Source organism: Jaculus jaculus, chromosome 11 (genome assembly GCF_020740685.1).
Source record: "Jaculus jaculus isolate mJacJac1 chromosome 11, mJacJac1.mat.Y.cur, whole genome shotgun sequence".
Classification (NCBI taxonomy): Eukaryota; Metazoa; Chordata; class Mammalia; order Rodentia; family Dipodidae; genus Jaculus; species Jaculus jaculus.
In genome coordinates this window covers 34058978-34076658 of record NC_059112.1, presented here as the reverse complement: position 1 = coordinate 34076658, position 17681 = coordinate 34058978, and positions in this window count along the sequence as shown.

Sequence of the window (17681 nt, the reverse complement as noted above, 5' to 3'; positions counted from 1 at the left end):
TATCCCTACAAGCAACTCGTGGTCTAACCTACTTAGCAACAAATAACCTGTTGTGATGCCCACACAAGTGCAATAGTGGCACACAGCCATGGTGGGGAACCAACTGCTCTTGATTTGGCTAACTGAACCCCTCAGTGGTACGGGACCCATAGCTAGAGCTGGGAAACAAGTCCGAATCATATCCAAACAAAAACCTTCTCTCCAATATCAACCTACCATCAATCATGGGCTACAAGAGGGCTTACACCTATTAAACTCTCTATAAAAAATAAGTAAGGGTTATTTCAATTGTCCTGGAACTAACTTACTCTCTGTTGGAGACCAACACAGAGAAAAATCAACTCCTACCAAAGCAGAGAGCCAGAGCCTCGGAGGCCCCCAATACCTCATCACTGAAGCAGACCAAAAATGAACCCAACATGGCTCAGGGAAATTTTGCAGAAGAGGGGCGGAAAGAATACCAGAGCCACATGTTGGGTCATGATATGCAGAGACATTTATTGTACCAATAACTGTGGGCTAACTCCACAAGGCATGACCCATATACCTCAACAAGGAGGGGCCACTGGGGAGGGGGTAGGTCATGGTACCAAAGTGCCTGTACTTGCTGAGTAGAAAACTAATTAAATTTTAAAAAAGAGTTCTTTGTGAGATAGAAGGTAAAACATGAGCATGAAATTCGTTATAAAAATAGCTACTAAATGTTTTAAAAGAACAATAAGGGTAGATAATATACCATTGGAAATAGTAATGTTATGGTCATTGGTGACTGTGAGAGAAGATGAAGTCCTAGGAGAAAAAAATATGATGAAAGTTACAGAAGAATAACAGTGTGTAAAAACAACAACATATTTGACATTAAAACAAGAAAATAGAGTTTGGAAATTATATAAAACAATACTGTGTTGTGAACCTTGTTAGGGCCAAGAGTGAAAATTACTAAGAGAAGTTAACAGGTATTCTGTTTGTACAGATAGTAATATTATAAGGAGGAAATTTAGATGAACAAAGAAAGAACACTGGAGATAAAATAATTTTATTGAGCCAGATCCACTGTCCTCAAAATAAAATACTCCACTTTCAGGAGCAGGAATGTGATTTCAAAGTAATTATTTATTATTCATCATTAATATGTAATAATTACACATAGTAATGGGATCTAATGGACCAACAAAATAACCTGGTATTGAATTCAGTCCTTGGCTCTTCAAAAAGACATGTTCAAGTTCTTGCTTCCACACTATCTTATAAGAGGGAATTTACCAAGAAAGATTTGTAGATGTGATCAAGGTAATTAAGAGTCACACTGGATGAGGGAGCACTCTAAATCAAATAGACATTCTTGTAAAATGTCATGGGAAGATGCAAACTAGGACAAAAGAAGGCAACAGATGACAGAAGGAGAGTGAGGCACTAAGAACCAGAAGCTAGACAGGGAAAAGAAAGTTCCTGCCTCAGACACAACATGGATGTTGACTCTTGACTGTGGTCTCCATATTCTGAGAGAATGGTCTCTTCTTAAGTTGCACAGTTTGTGTTACACTGTCCACTTTGCCCTAGAAAACTAATACAGTGTCATTCTCAGAACTTTATTGATTTTTTTGTTTCAATATTTAGTCCATTCTCTGTAGTTATAACCAAATACTACAAGTGGGTGAATTGTAAATAATACAGGTTACCTAATATATCATTCTTGAGGCTAAGACTTGTAAGAGAATGATGGCAGCATCTGCTCTGTATCAGCCTTCTTGCTGCAGTGTATCATGGTAAATGACACACCACGGTGAGACAAAGCAGGTATGCCAGAAAGATCATTTTCACAACAAAGTCCCTCCTGCTAAAATTCACGATCCCCTTAATCTAGTGTCCTTATGATACAATCACTTCCCAAAACTTCTACCTCTGAGCACACCTGCACATAAATTTGAGGAAGAAACGCAAACCCTAGGAAATACATTTTCTTCACATAAATTCTAACACTGCATTGTCCTGACAGGTGTGTCCCATCAACAAAAGCATTAATGAAAATCTACAACTTTAAAATTCAATTTCAGATTATACAACATAAGTCAGGTCTGATAGAAGGAACATTTAAAGTAATGTGACGTGGCCTTTCCAGTTTCTTTCCATTTTGCCATACAATGGGTATGAATGTCCTGGATGATTCTCTGGGTCATCAGCACTGCTGAAGAGAGGGAAATGTCTGGTACCTAGTAAACTACCTCCAAGCCCAGTGGCTGGTTTCTGTGATGCTGCATCATGGCTACATTAGAAAGCAAAATCGCAGATGACCATAGAGCTTGGAAAATTACCTTAAACATCTTATCAGAAGTAAATAAGTGTGATCAGCCTCAGACTTGATAGGCAGCCTGGGGATCTCAGAAAACAGCAGTGTCATCTGTTGTCATCCTGTCAGTCTGGTTTAATTATACTCACAACTTGAGCTGGTTTCATGAACCATGAAGAAGTAAGACAAAAACACACAGGAGAGAAAATTCTAGGATTCTATTGCTAAGGATGTAAAACAGACTAATGAAATGGGCCGAAATAAAAAGTACCCTGAAATTACAATGAAAGCAACTCTGAGCTACCTAAGAATGAATGAGTAAAACACAGATAGAAGTTGCTCAGTGCCAGTTTCAAAATTAGGTTGAACTTTAGGCAATGTTCGTTGCTCCTAATCAATTTAATGTATGTTTAGTGCCAGCTGTTTACAATATCCACATAGTTTAACCAGCTCTGGAAGGACTAACGACTTTATTGTGCCCTGTGCACTGCAGGACTCCTCTCACCCGTTGGGGAAGGAATGGAACCAGGACCAAAGTCTAGCCTTGGCTTTGCTCAGCTATCCCTGGAGCAGCACTGCGAGCCTCTAAGAGAGGGAAGTGGCTTTTCCTTTTTTAATTAGTTTATTTCTTTATTTGCATATGTTTATGTGTAGGGGGTGTAAGCATTTGGAGGCGACCCAGGGCCTCTTTCCTCTGTGCAAACAAACACCAAACAATTATGCTTCTTTTGCATCTGGCTCAAGTGTATAGCTTGCTCACACATTCAGGAATTCCATTAAGTGTAAAAACAAGAAAGTTACCCTCCAAGTATGCATGCCTATTAAAACAGAAAAGCTTAGAGCAGGGCAGAGAACTTCTTCACAAAATACTTTTTTATTTATTCATTTGAGAGAGAAAGGGGAAGAAAGAGATAGAGAATGGATGAACTAGGGACATCAGCTGCTGCAAATGAACTCCAGATGCATGCACCACCTTATGCGTCCAGCTTTTGTGGATCCTGCGGAATCCAGTGTGGGTCCTTTTGCCTTGCAGGAAAGTGCTTTAACCACAAAGCCATCTCTCCAGCCAAGGACTGAGAATGTTGAGGAAGCTCCATGTTTTATGCAACAGAAGAGACCATAAAAAGAATGCAGGGGTACCCCAAACATGCATGCTATTCTCTGGAAATGAATGAAAATAAGTGATCGATGTAGAAAGTGACCACCAGTTTTAAATGAGGGAAAAGATTATCTTGATTTATTTCTATGTATCAACTTTAATTGGTGTCATAATTAATCACATAAACCCCAGTAGTATTGATAAGTACTAATAAAGATGAGTTGATTGATCAATTATTTAGTAATCATAACAATATATCATTTATATGTACTGAATACATAGGACACAAACCTAGAAGCCTTGTAAACAAAAGAGATGAATCATAGTTATAATGTGAGAAATGTTCTCTTCAGTCATATTGTAAACACAAAGAGATAACAACATGAGGACCCTAGAACTGAAACAATGCATATTTACTTATTTTTAGATATGCCAGAAAAATAAGCTAGCTGAACATTCTAAATCTGTAATATTTAGACATGGTGTGGTACAGTTTTTCAACATGAACTTGACACTTAGCCTAGAACAAACTAATTTCCATTTATATCTGCATTATTTCTGCACTTGGCCCTGCATGCAAGCTTGCCAGTAAATGGGAAAAATAACAAAATGAATAAATATGTGGAAGAAATAAATCAAATTATTTAGTAGAAAGTAGATTAGAGAAGAATACTGAGATTAACCCAGATGTGTCCACCGTATTGGATATTGATTCATTGAACTAAATATTTTTTTAATTTTTATTTTATGTATTTATTAAGTAACTTATTTATTAGTAAATAAAAAATTCATAGAGCAAAGAAAACTCCAGTAAATGTTTCTTCATGAAACTCCCTTCTCAGCTTTTTACTTTGGGAAAATTTTCAACAATGATGTCTGCCATTCTCGTAGCTTAAGAGTAGAACTTGCTCTCTCACTGGCATTCACTAATCAAAGGCTGTTTGCTTCCTTGTCTACAAATCCAAGATAGTCTACAAGTCCAAGATCTCTTGGCTGAGATGGATAGCAGCTCAAAGGAATTCTTCTTAATCATGGTGTACTAAATATATTCCAAATCCTCTTGGGCTTCACATATACTGAATAGGCACTTAGTAAGACTTCCATGATAGCTTTGATGTTCCTTTTAATAGTGTGAAAATTAGTGCTGGGTGGAAACAGCCATTCTAGCAAGCAGAATTCTCATTATAAGGAAAAGTGTTTTTTTGTTGTTGTTATTGTTGCTTTTAAAGTTATATCACCATAGCCAATGATTTTTTAATTCAGAACAAAGTTGGATAAATCATTGTTAGTCGGGTTTTCAAACTATATGTCCCTTGGGATAGAGAGATTGCCTAGTGGTTAAGACACCTGTTTGAAAAGCCTAACAGCCTTGGTTGGATATTCCACTACCCATGTCTGATGCACAAAGTGGCACATACATCTGAAATTCATTAACAATGGCTATAAACGCCCTGGCTTGCCCATTCTTATTCATTCCCCTTCTCTTGTTCTCGCTCCTCTCTCCTTGTAAATAAATAAACAAATAAATAATAGCCCTTATGTCATCAGAGAAATACTGAAAGCAACAGCCAACATAGCCTTAAAGTTTGAGATGTGGACACAGTCATGGATATAAACATATTTTCCCTAAAAATAACTTAAAAGATGCATAGGCATATGAACATTTTAGGTCTCATCATCAATAAAAGCTACTTAATCAGTGCTGGAACAAATGCCAAACACTCATATTCCATAATAAATATGTGGTGAATCCACTGAAAATTAGGGATTTGGGTATAATGAAAGGAAATGTGATAGCGAAAAAGTCTTCCCTGACTGTCTGAAAATCTTTTTATTGGTATAGATTTTATCAGATGAAATAAAAATGCTCAAGGATAAAATCCTTTCAACCTTACCTTCAATGTTACTGCCTTATGCTGATTTTCACTGAGTGTTTGAGTTTCAGGTGTAACAACTTGAAAATCTACTTTAGAAGTCGAAATTAAAAATGAGTCTAACCCCATTTTAACAAACATGGGGTATACTTGTGGTTACAGTTCTTTTTCTGAATCACAATAGCATAGACTGTAACATTTAAATGGGCTTTTACTCTTTAAACACATGAAATTCACGAAGCTCTGTGGTAAATGGATGCAAACACAATTATGCTATATAATGAAATTCACCTCCTGACTCCTATGCGATTTTTCACGATTTTCTTCTGGTGCTGCTGTGTCTTATTCAATATCATACATCACACATTATAACTTAGAATGGCCCATAATGATGAGAAGTCCTAGCATAAGAGATTCACTGTAGCTTACAAAGGTGGGCAGCGTTAGTAGTTAAGTGAGTTTCTTTGGCATTCCAGTAAAGGATATTTAAAGTCTTTCTCATATTATATTCTAACTTCTTTTTCTGGTACCTTTTAAACTTAGAATTATTTTCTTTAGATGGTGTGGTTTATCTTTATTAGTATATGTTCATTATACAAACTTACATATTATTATGAGATTTTAAAAAATGCATGCATGTTATTATTTAATTATATTCACCCAAATTATCTTCTAATGTTCCCCCACTCCTTACATTCTAACTTTTTGTTGAAATTATCATCCTGAAAAATAAAGTCCATGGCCATCAAATGCAGCATTGCACCTCAGGTGCAGAGCCAGTGACCAGCCTAGAGTGCATGCAGCATATTACTTGCCTATAAGTAGATGAATGAGTAAATATAAGAATTAGTGTATGCACTAATGAAAATTTACAGCAGTAATGATGAAAACAACAATTTATTTAAATATAATTTTTCAAGTAAACAGAATGCTTTGGCAAAAATAAAAGAAAGGTACAAACAAAATATATCATGCATTTCTCAAAAAAGATAAACTAAATTTTAAGGTGTTTCTGAGAAAGTAGTGCAGCAAAGTAAATTTCTTCTTAAAATAAATTACTTCAAAGGTACATGAATTTTGGCCACTACATAATAATAAATTTTCCATTTCTCCTGCAATTAATTCCTGCTTATACAGTGTAATGAGCATTTTAGGCACTTGAAACACCATCGTTTTATCTTATTATTCTACATTTCTAAAATAACCTTCTAGTATTTTTCTAAAGTGTTAAGTTCTTTGAGTTAAAGGCAAAAATAAATTTGCATTTAAAAAACAAAGTTCAGAAAAGACTTGACCTTAAGAATATCATCAGGAGCAATTTTCTTTCTTTTTTTGTGTTTAGAAAAGTTCTTTTGATTTTAAAACGGTGATTGTTTTTGTTTCCTTACCACATTTACAATTTTAAAAGTAAGTTGTTCTATTGTTAATATGGGAATTTATTTTGAAAATCTTTAGGAATAGAAATATGCTTAAAAGCAATGGATAAATTTCGACCCATCTCTTTTAGTTATGTTCACTTCTTATTATTACAAAAGTATATAAAACCAATAAAATAACTTATCTGTCATCATAATAAGAAGAGCTATTATTTCTCAATGATCTATAAGTGAAGTATCATTTATTTCCCAACAGCAACAAATTATATTACAGAAGCTCTAAATATGAACTTAAGCAGCAATGAAGATAATTAGCAGAGTAAGGAAACAGCAAAGTGGTGATGTGGAGGGGGTGGCTGGAGGCTGGAGATATGGCTCAGCTGTTAAGGCACTTTTCAGCAAAGCCTAAGAACCTGAGATCACTACCCCAGTACCCACGTAATGCCAGATGCACAAAGTGCACATATTACCAGAGTTCACTTGCAGTTGCTAGAGGACCTGGAGAGTCAAGACAGTGTTAACAATGAAGATGAAAACAGGGATAAGCTTTATAGAAGGTTACAAATTTCAGATAGATAACTGGAATATATTTTAGTGATCTATTGATAAGCATGGTGGTCAAGGTTGTGAGGTATTTCAAAACTGGTAAGATTTCAAAACATATGTGCCCACGAATTCTCCACTATACTGCAAGATACTTGTTCACCAGGGTTTATGGCTGCTTTATTCACAATAGAAAGGAATAGAATCAATCTAGATGTCAATCAACTGAGGAATGGTTAAGGAAAATGTGAATATATATATATAACTTTTATGTGTGTTTGTAATTGTGGAGGGCAGTATGTGTGGATTTCCAGGCATTATAAAAAACCACATGGGAAGGCAGGAAAACAAGATGCTGCAAGGTAGAAGGGTAGGGAAGCTGAGGGATCTTAGGTGCCATGTAAGTCACAGGGGGATTTCTAGGGTTGGGAGGGTGAAAGCAGAGTAGGGGTCATGTAGATCAGGCAGATAAGAAGGATGGGGTGGTTTACCAAATCTAATGTAATGTATTAATAATAATTTTCTAAAAAATATTTTTCACTTAAGGTTTCATATGTCCTTATGAAAATAAGTAAATAAAAATAAAATTGTTTAAAAATATATACTATAAACACTGTCAATGTGTTCAGCCTCAAACCAAGCATGTAAACCACCCCCATGCACCACAGGGAACCTCTCAGTTGAGGGTGACAGAAAGAATGTAATAGCAGAGGGATAAGGAGAAGAACTGCAAAACACCATCTTCTGGATATGACCTAGCCTTTCAACTATGGAGCAGAGGTTCCTGCACAAGAATGATTCTATAAGTATATTACCATCAATAGAGAAAAGGTATATAAGGTACCACATACCTCAAAGAGTAGATAATTGCAGCTAATGCTTTCTGGGAGATGGGAAGTGAGGTTCCTCAGTGGTGTAGCCACTGGTGATCATTCCACAATACATAAATTTCAAACCATTATGATGCAAGCAATCCTAATATAACCCAGTAGGTTACATAAATAAATAAATACATAAATAAATAGAGGCATATAAATTATATAGGGACTAATGGGAACAGGGTATTAGTGGAAGAGAGAGAGGATAAGGAAGGGAAACTGGGGAGGAATAAGATCAAAATACATTGTAGTAAAGCATATTTACAAATACACATTTAAAATGACAAAAATGAAAGAAATAATAAAGTTGACTTCAGAGTAACGGACTTTTCTTTCTGGAATAAATAAGTTTATTCTTTAATGAAAAAGAATTCAGTTCAAAATATTACTCAGAGATTTTTAAATCTAGCCACAAAAAGTAAGCCAGAAAATTAAATATACTAATTAGCTTAATTTAATCATAGCACTAAATGGAATATCTATGACATCATAATGTAATATGTACATATATGTGAGCATATATACATATACATAGCATTTAGTGTGTATACATACATATAATATATGCATAAATACAAATATATGTGTACAGCTATACACATATTTGTACATACAAAGATATTTACATATATATAAACTCAGACATATTATTAGGTGTGGAGAAAAAGTACAAAAAAATTAAATGAAACCATGTAAGGTATTACTGGAAATGGAAAAACATGGGATAAGAGCAAAGGAAATGTATATTAAAATGTGTTATCTGAAAAAAAAAATGTGTTATCTGGAGTAATACAAAAGAGGTATTACCAGAATGTAAGTATAAAAAGAAGAAAAACTATCACATGAAGAATTGGGAATATGGTTTACCTCAAAATAAATACTAAGTGATTCCTATAGACATATTTCAAAGATCTCTAAAATATAATGAAGATTTTATGTGTTATTCTAGATGCTAGAGCTCTGTATAGTTCAAAAATTCCATGGCTTCATCCAGAAAAGGTAAGTACATATACTGAGTTGTGATTTTTTTTAATACTTTTTAAATTATTTATTTATTTATTTATTTGAGAGTGACAGACACAGAGAGAAAGTCAGATAGAGGGAGAGAGAGAGAATGGGCGCGCCAGGGCTTCCAGCCTCTGCAAACAAACTCCAGACGCGTGTGCCCTGTCGTGTATCTGGCTAATGTGGGACCTGGGGAACCGAGCCTCGAACCGGGGTCATTAGGCTTCACAGGCAAGCGCTTAACCGCTAAGCCATCTCTCCAGCCCAGAGTTGTGATTTTTAAGCAAGCTGATCATCTCCATAATGCTTATAATTATCCACAATAATTTATTGTTTCCATTGATTAATTCTTCTGCATCCCTATATCCGAGCACACAATGACACAGGCCTCCTTTACCTTGCACATTATTCCAATTATTGTTTCATTTTATTTTGTACTGTGATGTAACTAGAGCATTCAATCAAGGGATGTTCGCTCATTCTTTAAAGAGAACAATATTAATTATGTAATATCAAGACTATCACTTCAGGGCCATGCAGAAGGTAGCCTAATTAACCTAATGATTTCAGGACAATTTATGCTGTTAATGTAAGCGGGGGGAAGACTACGATTTGATTCTTTGTCTCCAATCCATCTTCCACCTTCATACAAAGGATTTACAAATGCAGATTTTGTAATAGTATAAATTTGACATTTTCAGCATGGATTATTTGTATGTTTGAAAAATTTCTACCCTAAACCTTATTCTACACCACATGACTCCAAAAGAGGAACTAATTTTCAGAGTTTGCTCCTGAAAACATAATCTTGAATAATGTTCAGTGGATTGTTTTAGAATATTCTAGAATGTTCTAAACTCACAATTCCTTACTTCAATCTGCCATTTGCTAAAACTAATGTTAAGAAGACAATTAGAGTCTTAACTTTGGGGAAAATAATTTCCTGGATGAAGGATCCTGTTTCAGAGATATGCACAATGCTTCTAATTCAGTTCCATACAAATTTCTCTTCAGTCAACCAATGTAGGTATTCCAATGCTTAATGCAGTAATTCTCATTCTTTAGGGAATTAAAGTTCTAGCTAAGAATATCTATGATAACAACTGGTATATTAAATATGTAGCTAAAAGTATAGGGTTAGCTGATAAGTAAGAGTGGTGAAGAGTTATAATCTATTAATATCTATCTAGTTATATCAAAAATGTAGAAGGACTTCTTAATTTAATTCGTTAAATAATTATATCACTAATAAGGTCATGAAAGGACTACAAAGACCTACAAGAAAATCCCTTACTTCAGTTGTTCTTTAACAAAATCTATTGGGTATAAAAGCAGTCCTCAGTCTGAATATATAGAGGAGTCATATTAGAATACTGGATCCTAAAACAAGACATTAAATCAAGCTCTCTAGACAAGAGGCTCTATCACAGGAATGTTCTCAGGGTGCCTCTAGATAATGCAAAAGTGTAGCCAGGTTGAGATGCACTGGTTTGCAAGATAATGAAAAATGTCGATTTACATCCAGTGGCATTTTGTTCACAGAGTGAGCTAAATTACAAAGACAATGTGAACAACATGCCAAATCTAAGGTCTAGCATAAAGTTTCAGAAGGACAACAGCATGTATGCCTTGGGTTTAGCTTTGAGCATTTTCTTTCATTCCCTTGCCATAGAGATACTGACCACCTACAGGAATCATAAAAAAAGAAAAAGCCATTCTTGTAATGACAGTGAAAGACGCAGGAAGCAGAGAAAAGGCACAGGGGGAGACGGTGAATTCAAGGGATAACTTGTTTGCTTCCATTATGCTGTTACAAAACTGAAAATCCCATGCGAAACTTTCTATTCATGTTGCGAATTACAAATTAGCAACATGAGCCAAAGTATAATATTTTTGTGACATAACTGAAAATCTTTAGAAAATTGATGTATTGTCTATCATAAAATAGATTTTATTTTAATGCTTTTCCAAATACTTACTATACTATGATATATATATGTATATATATATATATATATATATATATATATTATATATTATATATTATAGGTTCTATAGTCCAAAACCTTGAAGCAGAGAAATGACATGTCTAAAATATTATATCATTAAGAACAAAGAATATTACAAATATATTTTCCATAAGTGCCAATTTTCTCTATAAACCAAGCTCATTTAAATTATTTTATTGGGAGTAACATTCAATGTTGGTACTTTTGCAAAGAAATTTGTATCTCTATTACTTTCACAAAGACTACTGTTATGGCCTGTTCAAATGCAGCTTGTATAAAAACATAATTTATCACCAACATTGTGCAGAGATTAGTTGAGTATCTCACATTCTTCTGTTTTAATGAACATAAAATGCATTTTTTTCAATGTTGCAATTGATCCACTGAAAAACTGAATATGTAGCTTCCCTCCAAAGGAGTTAAAACTAAAGACATTTATGGGAAAAAAAAATATGGTATTCTGAAGGCACTTTACATGGAAACAAGTAATATGGGGTCACTTGAACCCTTGACTCACTTGTTTTTAGGATAATACAGAAAGATGCACTTCTGTCAGACCTCCTTGTCCATAAGGAAATATGAAGTTCCATGGAAGCTATTCTATAATAAAGAGGATTCTGATAAGATGCATCACTCAAACCATGTTTATTATTTAATAATTCAAAGGTGAAACAGAAATCTTTTAAATAATTTTTTTAAATTATTTATTTATTTATTTGAGAGCAACAGACACAGAAAGACAAATAGAGGGAGAGAGAGAGAATGGGTGCGCCAGGGCTTCCAGCTTCTGCAAACGAACTCCAGACACGTGCACCCCCTTGTGCATCTGGCTAACATGGGACCTGGGGAACTGAGCTTCGAACCGGGGACCTTAGGCTTCACAGTCAAGTGCTTAACCGCTAAGCCATCTCTCTAGCCCCAGAAATCTTTTAAAGACGAATGTTAGTAGGCGCAGAGGAAGCTAATTATTAAAGTTTGGAAAACACTACATCTCTGTCAAGTAATTCCAAAGCTAAATTGTCAGCAATACTATGGAAAAAAAAAAAGTGCAGTGACTGAGATGCAAGCATACTCCAACTAATCATGCATTTTTCCTAAGACACTCAAAAGGCACTTTGCCTTCCTGCATCTGTCTATGAGCACACTTCTAAAACTGTATTATAAAAAACTTAAACACATAGAAATATAAAGAAAACAGACCACCTACATTTACAATTTAATAATATGTTGAGAAAGAAGTGCCACACATTTCTTCTTAAGGACTACTCAAGGTCATCAATTACAAATCACTTTTCCAGTCATAGTATTTGTGTAAACATATGTAAGATAAAATCATTTTCTTACAAAGCCACACTAATGGCCAGCAAAACATCACTACTTCTAACAATTTAATGATTCCATATCATTGTTTATTTTTCTATCCTGATATAAACTTCCTTAATTTTTACCTAAGTCTGATTTTGTTCATAATGAGATTCAATCTTAATGACAGTGAACCAAATGTCCTACAAAGAAGACATTTTAGAAAAAGCTCATGGAAAAGAACTGAAACAAGTTGAAGAGAATGCTCCAGGAATGGGAAGAAAGGGTAAATAAGGCAACGTGGTTTTCCTCTTCTGCCTTCTCAGTGACATGCTGATAGTTTTCACTGAGAACAAAACTGTTTCACTTTTATTCCCTCCCATCAGACTGCTATAATATTCCAAGCTATGTAAATACTAACCTTAATGGCAGTAGTTTTTAGAGCAAGACTGAATTGAATGAAAATTTAAAAATCAAAGTAGACTTTAAAAATCATGAGCTAATAAATAAGTATAAATATTTTACTATAAAATAATTTTCAATCATTTATCAAAGGACAGTTTAATTCACTAAAAAAGAAAACTAGCTTTTATCCTTTTCCTAAGCATATTTCAAATAAAAAAAAATGCTATTGTTCAACTGCACTTTTTTCATAATGTGGAAATCAGACTACCAAACCAGTAAGAATTTATTTAGTATTTTTGCTACCTAATGTTTAGTTACATAATTTACTGTTATCTTTATTTGTAGAGATTAACCTTTTACTTGGTTTACAATGAGCAGTGATTTTGCTGTACAAACTTGAGTGATTTTCCCAGCCTACCAAAGACAGCACAATACATTCTCACTTAGGTACATTGTCCATGGACTTACTTTGTGTTCAAGAAATTACAACATATCTGACTTTAAAAACATGAAAAATTATGATACATACCATATCAATACCATTTTTTCTTCAATAAATGTATGGACAGGAAAAATAGTTTGTGAAACACCCTTTGGGCTTCCCTTCTTTTTTTTCTTAATGTTTTTTATTTATTTGAGAGCAACAGACACAGAGTGAAAGACAGATAGAGGGAGAGAGAGGGAATGGGCACGCCAGGGCTTCCAGCCTCTGCAAACGAACTCCAGATGCATGCGCCCCCTTGTGCATCTGGCTAACGTGGGACCTGGGGAACCGAGCCTCGAACCGGGGTCCTTAGGCTTCACAGGCAAGCGCTTAACCGCTAAGCCATCTCTCCAGCCCATGGGCTTCCCTTCTTAATTGGTGATCAATATTTGTTTCATACCCTAAAGAATAGTGATACCCATAATCACTCGAATACATGGCTCACAGAGTTGATTTTTAAATGTCATGCTGAAAATTATTATGAGCATATTCTTATAGAAAACAAAGAAACAAGTTATTCATCTAGTAAAAAATTCATCTCAGTAGAAGTTGTAGGGGAAAAAAAAGGAAAAGATGTGAAATCAAAGCCCAAACTTTGATTTGGTATATGAAAACATAGTTGCATCAACAATCTTCAAGGATTTGCATTTAAAACACACCATATTGTCAGCCCCATCTTCTTCTTTTGACCTTCTGGATTATAGTTATCAAAGTAAAACCCTAAAGGGGCCTTGTAAGCACTCATACAATCAAACATTCTCAGTTGGGCTGGAGAGATGGCTTAGCAGTTAAGGCATCTGTCTGCAAAGCCAAAGGATCCAGGTGCCACTCTCCAGAACCCACATAAGCCAGATGCACAGGGGGTACATGCATCTGGAGTTGGTCGGCAGTGGCTGGATGTTCTGAAATGCCCATTCTCTCTCTCTCTCTCTCTCTCTCTCTCTCTCTCTCTCTCTCTCTCTCTCTCTCTCAAAATACATATATATATATATAAATGTTCAGTCAAATGACATTTTTCATTATTAGTGTATCTAAGCCATTAAACTCAATACATACCAGAACCATGATCAGTTAACCATCTCGCTAGAATTCATTCATTTACTCATTGGTAAAAATAGGCATTAAGTCATAAAAAAGTATTATCATATAACATACACCAAACATCATAAAATCTAATGAGGACATAAGATACAACTTGCATACTTTGCCCCATGTGATGTAAAATGTAAAGGCTATTATTCATACATAACATTAAAAATAAAAATCAAAATACCAACTATGTCTCCAGGAATATGAATTCTGTCACTTAAACATGACTCAAGGCATAAGTATGGAATTAACCAGGCTATATACCACTGAATAAAATTACAAAACAATTCTCCTCACCTCAAATGGAATAAATGTATACAAACAAAAATTGCATATGTGTATAATAGAATAGTTACATATAATAGCAATGATGATACCTCTTTCCTTCCTATTGATATTCTGAGCTTGCTTCACTTCCCATTGCAGATCTTCTAGGTTAGAAGAAGTGAGCTTTGCCCTGGATTGATGGAAATAACCCTAAACCTCAATCTTGAGGCAGAAGTCTAGAAGCAATTAGAAGAATAAACTGGAGAAAGCCCTTAACTTGAGAAATAAAACAGTGTGTAAATTGGACTTATGTAAAAAAAAATTGAGATAAATGTAGCTATTTCTTATTCACTTATTTAATTGCCATATGTTCCAGGCCTTTGAAGATCTAATAGGAAGACCAAAATCTAAGCCACTCATATACTTAATTTGCCATGACCTGTTGTCAAGGATCAAGGCAAGTTCAAATCAATACCACGGAAGAGAGAAGGATTAACACCCATGCATTCAACAGGTCAGAGCAATGGCCCTTGGACCAGTCTCCATGGAGACACCCAGGCACTAAGGCTAGAGTGTAGAATGACAGCATTCTGCAAAACAGAATTGCTCCTTCTGGAATGACCAAAACAGGTGCAAGACTTGATGCCAATTGAATCATAGAAATTATACCATTATTGTCCTATTTGCTAACTTAGATGTCACACATTAATAAAAGATAGGATATGTATGTATTCAGAACTCATCCAGAATAACTTTCTTCTTGTCTAGGGGATCTTTCAACTTTTTCATGGACAAATGGCTGCCTTATCTCTTAAATTTGCTTCAATATTTTTGATTGTAGAGAGTTCAGCAGTATTCTCTAAATGCTTACAATGTTATCCAAGAGAGCACTACTGTTTTGTGCATATTAACATGATAAATAACCTCTTTAATGAATTCTTATCTTGTCTCTATGAGTTTTCATAGACATTCATAAACTTTCCAGGTATTATAATATATCATTGGCATATAACTATATGCTACAATCTTTCTAGTGTTTATACCAAAGATGTTCTCTCATGTAATTACATTATCAAGTTTTTTCCAGAACATACTGAAAATAGTTGCAATATTAAACATCATTTAGTTTAATGGTAATGACCTAGTTATTGAAGCATAATTTTAGCTGTAAATGTGCATGTGTTTGAGTGTATGTATTAGTGTATGTCTTCGCATGCTCCTAGCAAAGGTTTTATCAGAAATGTTATTTTAGGGGACTCCGGGGTAAGATGGCAACATAGGAGCCATGCCAAACCAGCCTAGGGAGGGATTTAAGCAAAACCACAGCAAAAGACACTCTGCTACTGAAAAGTGAAGGAGTATAGGTTATTCTTAGACACAACAGAAAAGCCCAAGAGAACAAGATCCACCAGAAAGAAGGAAAACAGCCAGAATACCACTGAGGCACTTGGGGCCTGCCAATCCTCATGATCCATGCACCCACATGGCACCACCCCACCCACACAACAACCAGCAGCAGCAGAGACCAAATAAAAGGATTTTCCACCCTCATCAGCCTCCTTGCAAAGTCAAGAAATTTGAAGGAAAGAGAGCTGAGATCAATTTTGGAACTACTGAAAGGGATACAAGCAGGACTGTGTGAGCAACTCCAGGCTTTCTGCACTCTCCCATCTCCCAGCCATTAGAATCAAGTACCTCTGACATGACATTCAGCTCCTGTGGCAGTGCATCCAGCACAGCTGATAAGAACCCCAGCTCCACGGCACAACACGGAGGGATTGAAATGGGCATTCAGCATTACTGTGATTGGAAGCCACCCCAAAAGGCAATGAGGCCAACTGACAAAAAAATGGTGCATAGGTGTGGTGGTTTGAATAGATGACGCCCAACATATTCACTGTTTTATTAGTTTGTAGTTTCCATGTGAAGCTAGAGGTGGTTTCACTGGGCTGATATTAAGGTGTGGTGGTGGATTTGAGATTTCAATCTAAAGATATGCAAAGTGTGCCTAGCTGGAGTTCCTGAAGTGTGCTGTGCTGTGTGGCTTTTGGCTTGTGTTTCCCTCTCTCTGCTTGGACCTGTGAAGGCATGCCAGCTTCTTCTGCCATTATGGAACTTCCCCTGGATCTTTCAGCTTCATATAAATATCCCTTCATAAAAATATCCCTTCATATAAATATCCCTTCCTCCATAACTGTGGCTGATCTGGCACTTCATCTCAGCAAACCTGAAGCTGTGTGCTACAATAGGCCTGCGTTAGAAGTGCTAATCTTTCTTTCCATGTCAGGGCAAGTTATGGGTTATATATTGTTGGATGGCTTTACCATTTCAAAATAAGTTATATTTGGATACTTTCAGATTTACAGAGCCTTTGTCTTTTGCTTCTGTCATTATTTGGGGCAGGGTCTGATTCAGATCCAGGCTGACCTGGAACCTAACTCAGAACAGAATCTCTACCTCCCAGATGGCATGATTAAGAGTGTAGAGCAACACACACCTTTAGGGATTTTGGCTTTATAAGACTGTTTGTTTTAATCCCCACAATTTCATACTCTGTGCTGGTTTTTATTGAATGTGTATATTGCTCAGTTGAATTTTAGAATTAGCCAGTAAATTGTTCCACCCAGTCCACTACAATACCTGCTTAGCAAGCAAACTCATCACTTAGGATTACTTCTGTGGTTGGATTGGGGTGCAGGAGCTACACTTGGCACATAAAACTCATACCTTGAAAGTATATAAAGGTGGATTGCCATATCTAAGAACACTGCATATTAAATAGAAAAACAAAGCATCAAACCAATTCAGGATGCAGAAGTGGCTACATTATAGTACAAGAAACACAAATAATCACAAAAATATAATCCCACCAAAAATTATGAATTCATCAGAAATGATCACCAATGAAATTGTTTTAGATGAAATATCTAACAAAATTTTTTTTAAAAAAATGATTGCATTTATACTCAAAGAAAACAACATAATTAAGGAAGAAAACAAATTACTGAGAGAGAACCCAGGAAGCCAGCTTAATGAAATAAGGGGGTCCTACTGTTTTGGACA